This window comes from Nomascus leucogenys, chromosome 18 (assembly GCF_006542625.1).
Source record: "Nomascus leucogenys isolate Asia chromosome 18, Asia_NLE_v1, whole genome shotgun sequence".
In the NCBI taxonomy this organism is placed as follows: Eukaryota; Metazoa; Chordata; class Mammalia; order Primates; family Hylobatidae; genus Nomascus; species Nomascus leucogenys.
In genome coordinates, this window is record NC_044398.1 from 36,301,373 (window position 1) to 36,311,192 (window position 9,820).

At 47.7% G+C, this 9,820-nt stretch overlaps 1 pseudogene; it reads right to left on the reverse strand.

The window, feature by feature from the left end:
* Nucleotides 1-6,816: 6,816 nt before the first annotated feature.
* LOC101177456 lies at nucleotides 6,817-8,898 on the reverse strand (annotated as a pseudogene).
* Nucleotides 8,899-9,820: the final 922 nt, after the last annotated feature.

The window sequence follows — 9,820 nt, forward strand, 5'->3', positions numbered from 1 at the left end:
GCCACATACACACCACATACATCACATACCACACACACCACATATAACCACACACATCACATACATCACACAACCACATACAATCACACAATACACACAACCACACATCACATACATCACGCAGTCACATACACACAACCACACAAAATACACACAACCACACATATCACACAACCACACACACTACACACCACCTATACAACCACACAAATCACATACACACAACCACACAGACCACACACAACCCCACACATCATACAACCACACACACAACCACGCAACCACACACATCACATACACACCACACATATACCACACAAACCACACACAACCATACACATCTTATTCATCACACATCACACAATCACACACTACACACAACCGCACACACTACACACACCCTACACACAAATACACAACCATACACATCATAAAACCACACATACCACACACCACACACACCACACAACCACACATATCACATACATACAACACACATATACCACACACACCACATACAACCACACACATCACATTCATCACACATCACATAATCGCATACAATAACACACTGCACACAACCACACACAATACACACACTCCACATACCTCACACACAAATTCACAACCACATACATCACACACAACCACACACATCACATTCATCATACATCACACAATCACACACAACCACACACCACACACAGTACGCACACTCCACACACAAATACACAACCACACGCATCACACAACCACACACACCACACACAACCACACACGAAACACATCATATACATCACACATAACACACATCACACATCACACAATTGCATACACACCACACACCATACACAACACACACATCACATAATCACAAACACACAATCACACATATACACATCATACAAACAACATGCACACAATCACACACACCATACCTACCATATACACCACACATGCATAATCATACACACCACACATACATGTACACACATACATTACATACACACATCACACAACCACACACCACCACACACATCACACATCACATACACACAACCACACATACCATACACATCACACAAACCACACACAACACCACACCCCACACACACCACACACACCATACACACCACACACACACACCACACGAACAGACAGCATCACAACCGCACACATCACACATACCAAACACATCCACACCACACACATACAACCACATACACCACACACACAATACATGCCACATACAACACACACACGTGCACACACATCACAGTCACACACACAACTATACACACAACCGCACACACACACCACCACTCACAGTTCCTCCTAAACATTGCCCTTCCCCACTCCCCTGCCTTTGCACACGCTGTTCCCTCTGATGGGAAGCCCTTCTGTGGGGCTGTGACACCACCCACCCCAGGATCAGTGACCCCTGTCTGCCCCACCCCTCCCTGAGATTCTCATATAACTATGAGGGGATTCCCAGGCAGCCCAGAAATTGGCACTTTTTCAAAGCTCTCAGGTGATTCTAACACACAGCAGAGTTGAGAGCAACTGCACTACACCTGAGCTGTCCCCGGTGGCTGCTGAGCCTTGGAAGCTGGGCTGGTCCCACTGAGATGTGCTGTGAGTGCCAGGTGCATGCCAGACCTCGAAGATGGAGCATGAAAAGAAATGCAAAATATCTCAGTCATATACAAATTAAATTTTGAAATGGTAACATTTTAGATATATTGGGTTAAGTAAAATATATTATGAAAATTATTTTCACCTGTTTCCTTTTGCTTTTGAATGAGGCTATTAGCAAATTTAGAATTGCTATGTATACCTGGTCTGGGGGCTTGACGATGACAAGGTTTCAGGGTGTTCAGGGCTCCAAGGCCATTTGCCAAAATGCTTTGCCTCAGTCTGTCCTGAAAACACAGTGCATCTGACTGCGGTGTCTCCTTGTCCATCATCAGAGGATCCCTGAGCTGGGAGGATCCGAAAGGACTGCTCCTTTGTCCCTGGGGGCACTGGGCAGGTCTAGGCCTGCCTAGCTGACTGCGGACCACACACATCACACATACCACACACACACAACCACATACATCATACACATGCACACACACGTCACACAGCCCTTGATGGGGGGAGAAGGCAGGTCACTGGAGGCGATGCCCTGCAGGCCCAAGCCTTGGGACTGGAGCTGGGCCCAGGCTCAGGGCTATGTCCAGATGGTGAAGGAACCTCGGTGGGCAGCAGGGAGGAGGAGGATGGAGTGGGGCCTGACTGTCGCCTCTCTATAGTGCCTACAGAGGACCTGAGGCTTGTGAAAGGCAAAGCTGAGAGCAAGGGGCTGCGGGACAGCAAGGATGGGCTAAGCCCTGGACTGGCCATGGCCGGAGACAGGTCCAACCTGAATTCCTCACCCTCAGTGTGCCTGCCTCTCCAGGGAGCCCTTCGCAAAGGTTCCTTCGTTAGATCTTCGCAGCCCCCTCTGAGTTTGGGATTCCTGTCTCCGCATCATAGATGGACCCACTAGGGCCAAGGGTTGGAAAGTGCTCTGTCTGAGAGAAGCAGAAGTTTTCAAACCCAGTCTGGCATATCCTCAAAAGCTGGGGCCTTGATCCCTCTTCTTGGTAAAACAGAGTCAAGAACTGGGCCCACTGGGTGATGGGTGATAGGGTCATGGATCCACCCTCTCTAGTTTTCTGTCCATTTGAATGTTTTCACCACAAAAAGGTTTGCAATGCTTTCTCTCGTGGGAAGAAGCTCCCATCCCCAACTCAGCGTTCTGGACCGGGCTGGATTGAGGGGAGTCGCACCAACCTCAGCCACCAGGGCAGGAACCACAGGGAAGCTAGTGGTTCAGAGACCACCAGCCCTTTCCTCCAGCTCCCGGTCCTCAGCCTGGAGTTGGCCTGAGAGTGTCCCTGGACCAGGCCCCCTGGCAGCCCAACTGTCCCGACCAGGCCTGGGACACAGAACTCCAGGAGCTGGTACCCTCACATGTCCTGGTGGGGGAGGGCCATGGCTTCATGGGGGTCCTGACCTCTCACACTAATCTGCAGAGGCAAAGCTGTCCCCAGGCCAGCCAGCACATGGGAGAGACTGTCCCCACGCTGAGCTCCTTCCACCTGGCTGCATCAGGGCCCTTGCAGGCATTGATCTCCCAACGGCAAAGAAAGGGGCCTAATTCTGGCACCCTCTGTACCCTCAGGCTGCCCAGGCTCAGTGTCTGAGCTCAGAGCCTGCCCTGCAGCTTCAGGGTGACCCTGCTGGGTTGTCCAGGGCAAGATGCACAGCACTTGTCTGAGACCTTCTGGGTTCCGAATACCTATGACCCTTTCTTCCTCTCATCTGGAGTGAGTCATTTAGTACTCACCTGGTGTACTCCTCTCCATCAGAAGCCCCCCACAAACCCCCTCCCCACCTTTATGTGCTGTCTGGCCTCCAGTGGGTGCCTGACCAACATCTAATTAGATGACTGAGTGGAGACGACCTGGTATCAGAGTCCCCTCCGTGGGGCCTGCCATGGGTGTTTGGCCCACAGTGCAGTCTCAGTCAACAGGGGACAGTGCAATGGGACAGTTCAATGCCACCTCTGAGGACATGCTTCGGTGGGCTGTGGCAGAATCCGGGACTTTGTTTTCTTTCAACCCAAAATCCTGTGAGGATGCAATCAAGAAATGGTCACACCTGGGCATGAGATTTCTTTTTTTTCCCTAATTTTTAGATTTAGAAATCTATGCATTTAAAGAGCAAACTGTCTAACAAGTTGTTGATGATTGCCACCTGTGACTTTAACAAGCACAGTCCATTCTGTTAACACTTGTTTTGAAAACAGAAATTTGTTCCCATGAGATTTAGTTACAGTATTAGGGAACAATCTGAGCATGACGTGAATGTCACACTTACTTATGTGCAATGTGGTCTACAAGAAACTCTACGTGAGCACAGAAAGTTGTACCCAACTGAACCAAGCCAAGTAGGAATACACAAAATACACCCAGATGGACACCTCAAGTACCCACAGCTCCACATCCACCTCGTGGGTTATGAGCCGCATCCATCTGCATCTGGTGTTACAGCTCCATGTCAACACACATCCACACACAAACTCCAGGGCTTTTTCAAGGTCAGGTGTCATATTTATTGCAATATGCATGCTTTTCTTAATCATCAAACGTGCAAAACTCAATGACTATTTTTATCAAGTTCCTATCTTTTTGTTTCTTATGGGCCACTGACAAAATTTTGGAGTGTTGTGCGGTTAACCCCACTTTTCCCATAAGCCCAATGGTTTTTATTATGTGATTTTTGCAGAGAGCACTGGTTTTTTAGGAACACATATATTGTGTTATAGCAGAACTAACTATACGTTCCTAAAATCTTCTTCCTATGCTTTTTTTTTTGTTTTTTTCCTCTTACCAGCATTTTATTTTGAAAAATTTCGGGCCGGCTATGGTGGCTCATGCCTATAACCCCAGCACTTTGGGAGACCAAGGTGGGTGGATCATTTGAGGTCAGGAGTTCCAGACCAGCCTGGCCAACATGGTGAAACTCCCATCTCTACTAAAAATACAAAAATTAGCTGGGCGTGGTGATGGGCACCTGTAATCTCAGCTACTCAGGAGGCTGAGGCAGGAAAATTGGTTGAACCCGGGGAGCAGAGGTTGCAGTGAGCTGAGATCACACCATTGCACTACAGACTGGGTGACAGAACAAGACTGTCTCAAAAAAAGGAAAAAGAAAAATTTCAGGTCTGTGATCAACACTATTTCCTTCACTTACATTCATCAAATCCATCTATTGTTAGCATATTGTGATTTAAGCCTTTCATTCTCACCAATGTTTTGTAGTTTTCAGTCTACAAGTCCTACACATATTTGTCAGATTTATCTCTAAGTATTTCACATTTTTTGATGTGATTGTAAATGAGGGTTTTTTTTTTCACTAAGCTTTTTAACTGCAGAGTCATGATTCACAAGCAGTTGTAAGCAATAATACAGAGAGACCCACTGTACCCTGTACCCAGTTTTCTCCAGTGTAACATCTTGCAACACTACATGACCATATCACAACCAGGGTGTTGACGTGGATACAGTCAGGATACAGCACACTCCATCACCACGGGATCCCTCCTGCAGCGCTTTTACAGCCACATCTACTTAACCCCCGGCAACCACTAATATGCTCCCCATTTCTAAAGTTTTGTTTCAAGAGTGTTACATCAATGGAATCATAAAAAGGTAGCTTTCTGAGATTGTCTGTTTTCACTCAGCAGAATACCCTGGAGATCCATCCACATTCTGAGACAACAGTTCCTTCCTTTTGATTACCAAGCAGCATTCTGGGGCATGGATGTACCATGCTGGTTTAACCTTTAACTATCCAGCTATTGAAGGACAACTAGGCTGTTTCCAGTCTTTCCGGGGAAGGTTTTAGCTCAGTCTTGAGCACTCTATTCCCCTGTTCTCTCTCCTATGCAGTTTTTTCTTTGTTGTTGTTTTTTGTTTTGTTTTGCTTTTTGAAACACAGTCTCGCTCTGTCGTCCAGGCTGGAGTGCAGTGACGCCATCTCAGCTCACTGAAACCTCAGCCCTCGGGGTTCAAGCAATCCTCCTGCCTCAGCCACCCTAGTAGCTGGGATTATAGGCGTGCGCTACCACGCCTGGCTATTTTTTGTATTTTTAGCAGAGACGGGGTTTCGCCATGTTGTCGAGGCTGGTCTCGAACTCCTGACCTAAGGTGATCTGTGCACCTCCCATGCAGTTTTATCCAGGCTCTGCCTTACTCGGTGACAAGGTTTGGAGCAGGAACTTCAGAAAGAGCTCCACTGGTAATGGTTGCTTATTTTTATTCTCTTGGGTAATTGGAAGATTATAGTGTTCTATGTCTTCCAGTTATGTTGCAGGTGTGAGTATTATATGGTTTTATTTGTTCTTCCTGTTGATCTGTATAATATATACTTTGCTTTCTGAAAAGTATATTAAGATATAAATGTACAGTAAAATTTACTCTTTTTAGCGTACAATTCTATGAGTTTTGACAAACACAACCATGTTACCATCACAGTAAAAATATAGGACACTTTCACTTGCCAAATCCGTTTGAGCCTCTTTGTAGTCAGCCTTTCCCTTACTGTCCAGCCCTTGGCAAGCTCTCCTTTATTTCCTACCCCAATAGTTTTCCCTTTTCCAGAATTCACATAGATAGAATAATTCAGGTACGCAGCTGTTGAGTCTGGCTTCTTTCACGTAGCAGAATGCATTTGAGATTTATCCATCTTTTATATACATATATATATAATTAGTTCATCGTTTTTTATTGATAAGCATTCTATTGCATAAATATACCAGAGTTTGTTCAAGGGCTTTGGGGTTGTTTACAGGTTTCAGTGATAATAAATAAAGCTACTATAAACATTGGTGTATAGGCTTGTGTGCAAACATAATTTTTCACTTCTCTTGGGTAAGTACCTAGCAGTATGTTTGCTAAGTCGTGTGGTAAATGTTTGTTTGACTTTATAAGAAGCTTCCACAGAGTTTGACAAAGTGGTGATCCCATCTTGTATTCCTACCAGCAGTGTACAAGAGTTCTTAGTTGGTACTGAGAACTCTCAAGGCAGTTGACACTGTTAGGGTTTTTTTTTTTTAAGTTGGCTGATAAATTATATGTTTTAATTTTACATACACAAAAAGAAATTGAGTTGGAAGCCCTGCCCAGGGTATGAATAAGGTACATGGCGTGCAGAGGTATGTGTTATTCCCAACAGATTCTCAATTTGCTGTATAAGGTATGCACTACGTACCCACCAGCAGAATCACCCTCTGAAAAAATCCTCAGGTCCCTGGAGATGGGAGCTGGCGGCCCAGCAGAGGCAATAGAAAAAAATCAGCTGGGTGTGGTGGCGGGTGCCTGTAGTCCCTGCTACAGAGGCTGAGGTAGACCAATCAGAGTGGGATGGAAGAGATGAGGTGTGCCACCCTGCCGGCCGGGCTCTGCCTACCTCCATGCCGTCGGGACAGCTCCTCTTGCTGTTGTTGTTGTTTAGGTTCTCCAAGTTGAGCAGGTTTTGATCGAGCTGGGTTGGAAGCTGCCCTCACCTCCCTGCTCCCAGGCCCTCCTCCCTTTCTGTCTCCTCCACCTGCAGCAAGGAGCCACTCCGGCCTTTGGGACTCCTGAACTCTAGTTTCTTCTTCACATCCTTCTCACAGAGTCCCGAACCTTGCTGGGGCTGTCTGGCCGGCCTGTGCACCTCTGCAGGTGGAGCAGCTTCCTCCAACAGAGCCTCCCTCTCCGGATCCTCCAGGTGGACCAAGCAGCCAGTTTCATCCTCGGGGGAAGGCAGAAGGGGGTCTGAGAGTCGCCGGAAACAGCAGGGCAGGGGGGGCCCTAAGCCAGGCTGGGCGGCATCATCCAAGAAGGGCAGCCGGCTTTCCAGGGTGCCATCTGGAGTCTCTGGCAAGAAGTCTCCAGGTCCTGCAGGGTCATCCACAGGCTGCTGGAGGCTGCTGTCTGTCTGCTGACACCATAGCTTGTTGTGCCGCTGTTTGCTTGAATCCAAGATGCCTTCATACTCAGACAGCTGACTCATAAAGCCTGCGTTGGGGCGCGTGATGCTGTGCTTCTGCTTCACATAGTTATATGTTTTTTCCAGAGGCCAGCCGAATTCCTTCATTGCATAGGCGATGACAGTGGAGGCCGAGCGACTCACGCCCATTTTGCAATGCACCAGGCACTTGGAATGGTTCCTCTTCACTTTGTTTATAAAATGATACGCTTCGTTCCAGTGGGCGAGGAGGTCTGTGGTCTCTTCATCGTAGACTCGGATGTTATGATATGCAAATAAGCCAGGAAAAAAATTATCAATTTCTCTGGTAACATTTAAAATGTAATCAACTCCTGAGCCCTGCAGTTCCTCCAGATTGGATGCATTCCATTCAGAGCCGAGATAAAGATGATCGAAGATAAGGGAGGGCTTGTCCATCTGTCCCAAGATAAGTAGCATCTCACTGTCTATGAATTCCTTGAATTCCCTCAAGTTACAACTCATCTGTTTCTCTAATTCATTACGAATCTCTTTGGAAGTCACATTTTCTAGATCCTGGCTCATCATGATGCTTCAGAGCTTGGCTTTGATGAGGCGCTCGGTCCTTTCCCCTTCAGTGGGCTTGTCCACAAACAGCACCGGGGAGTCGGGCCATGTGGACTCCAGGTCCTGCATGGCCTTCTACTCGTTGATGCAGCTCTGCTCGGAGCTGATGCAGCTCTCATAGTAGGTAGCCCAGATGAGAGCTACGCCCCCAGGGAAGTAGTTGTGCCTCCAGGCCACTTCGCAGGCCTTGTGAAGCACCTGCAGGGCAGACCACATGGCCTGGACAGACACAGGCTTAAATATGTGCATCCTTCCTGCTGTGCTCACGTTGAACCCACCATCTCCATCAAGGTGGATTTTCGTGTCGCTCCACAGTCGGAGAACCAGCCCAATAGTGCAGCTTTTACTTTCCTTACTGGAAAAGTCCACTCCCAGCAAGATATTCTCCTCGGTGTCCTGGCGCCCGCTGCTGTACACCACCAACATGTACCGGGCCCGGTCCGCCCAGGCGCTCTCCAGGCGCACGGCCAGCTTGATTCTGTCTTCACAACGCAGAAGGTTGATCATCACCTGAAGATGTTGAGGCAGGTCACCTGCATGCTTGTGGGGGTGCTGAAGACTCCGCTGGCCTTGAGGGCTGCTTCCCTGTTGTAAGAAGAGGGCTGCGCCTTTCACCATGGAAAAGCTCTCGCTTAAGCTGAGGTTTAATTTTCGATCTTCGTCGCTGCGAGCCTCCAACTCGCTGTTGCTGGCCGAGGAGGATGTGGCGCTGGGCGCAGGCGAGTGCTGCAGGGTCACCAGGGCCATGGCTGCGGCGCGGTGCAAGGGCGCCACAGAGGTGGCTAGAGCCGCCACCGCCGCCCGGGCCGGGCCCGGGGCCTCCTGGAGCCGTGCGCCGGAGGCTGGGATGAGCCGGGCCGGGCCCGCCCCTCTCCCTCTGCTTCGCCACCACCCCCGCCCCCCGTTAGGGTTTTTTTAAGCCACTCCATTTTGTGTGCATTGGTCTGACATTATGCTTTTAATTTGCATTTCCCTGATAACTAAGCATGTTAGGCATTTTTTCACATAACTATTGGCCAATCATGTATCTCCTTTGATGAAGCATCTGTTCAAATATTTTCCCATTTTTAAATTGGGTTGCTTGTTTTCTTATTGTTAAGTTTTGAGAGATCTTCATATATCTTTAATACAAGTTATTTATCAGATATGTGTTTTGAAAATATTTTCTTCCACTCTATGGTTTGTTTTTCCATTTCCTTAACTGTGTCTTTCAAATAGTAGAAGTTTTGGATTTTTTTTTTCAGGCAGGGTCTTGCTCAGTTGCCCAGGCTGCAGTACAGTGGCACAATCATGGCTCACTGCAGCCTTGACCTTTTGGACTCAAGTGATCCTCCCACCTCAGCTACCGACGTTGCTAGGACTGCAAGCACATGCCACCACACAAGGTTAATTTTTTTATTTTTTATTTTTATAGGTCTCCCTATGTTGCCTAGGGTGGTCTCAAACTCCTGGGCTCAAGCAATCCTCCTGCCTTGGCCTCCCCAAGTGCTGGAATTACAGGCGTAAGCCACTGTGCCCAGCTTAGAAGTTTCTAATTTTAAAGACAGCCAGTTTAAACCTGCAGAATGGGAGAAAATTTTTGCAACCTACTCATCTGACAAAGGGCTAATATCCAGAATCTACAAAGAACTCAAACAAATTTACAAGAAAAAAACAAACAACCCCATCA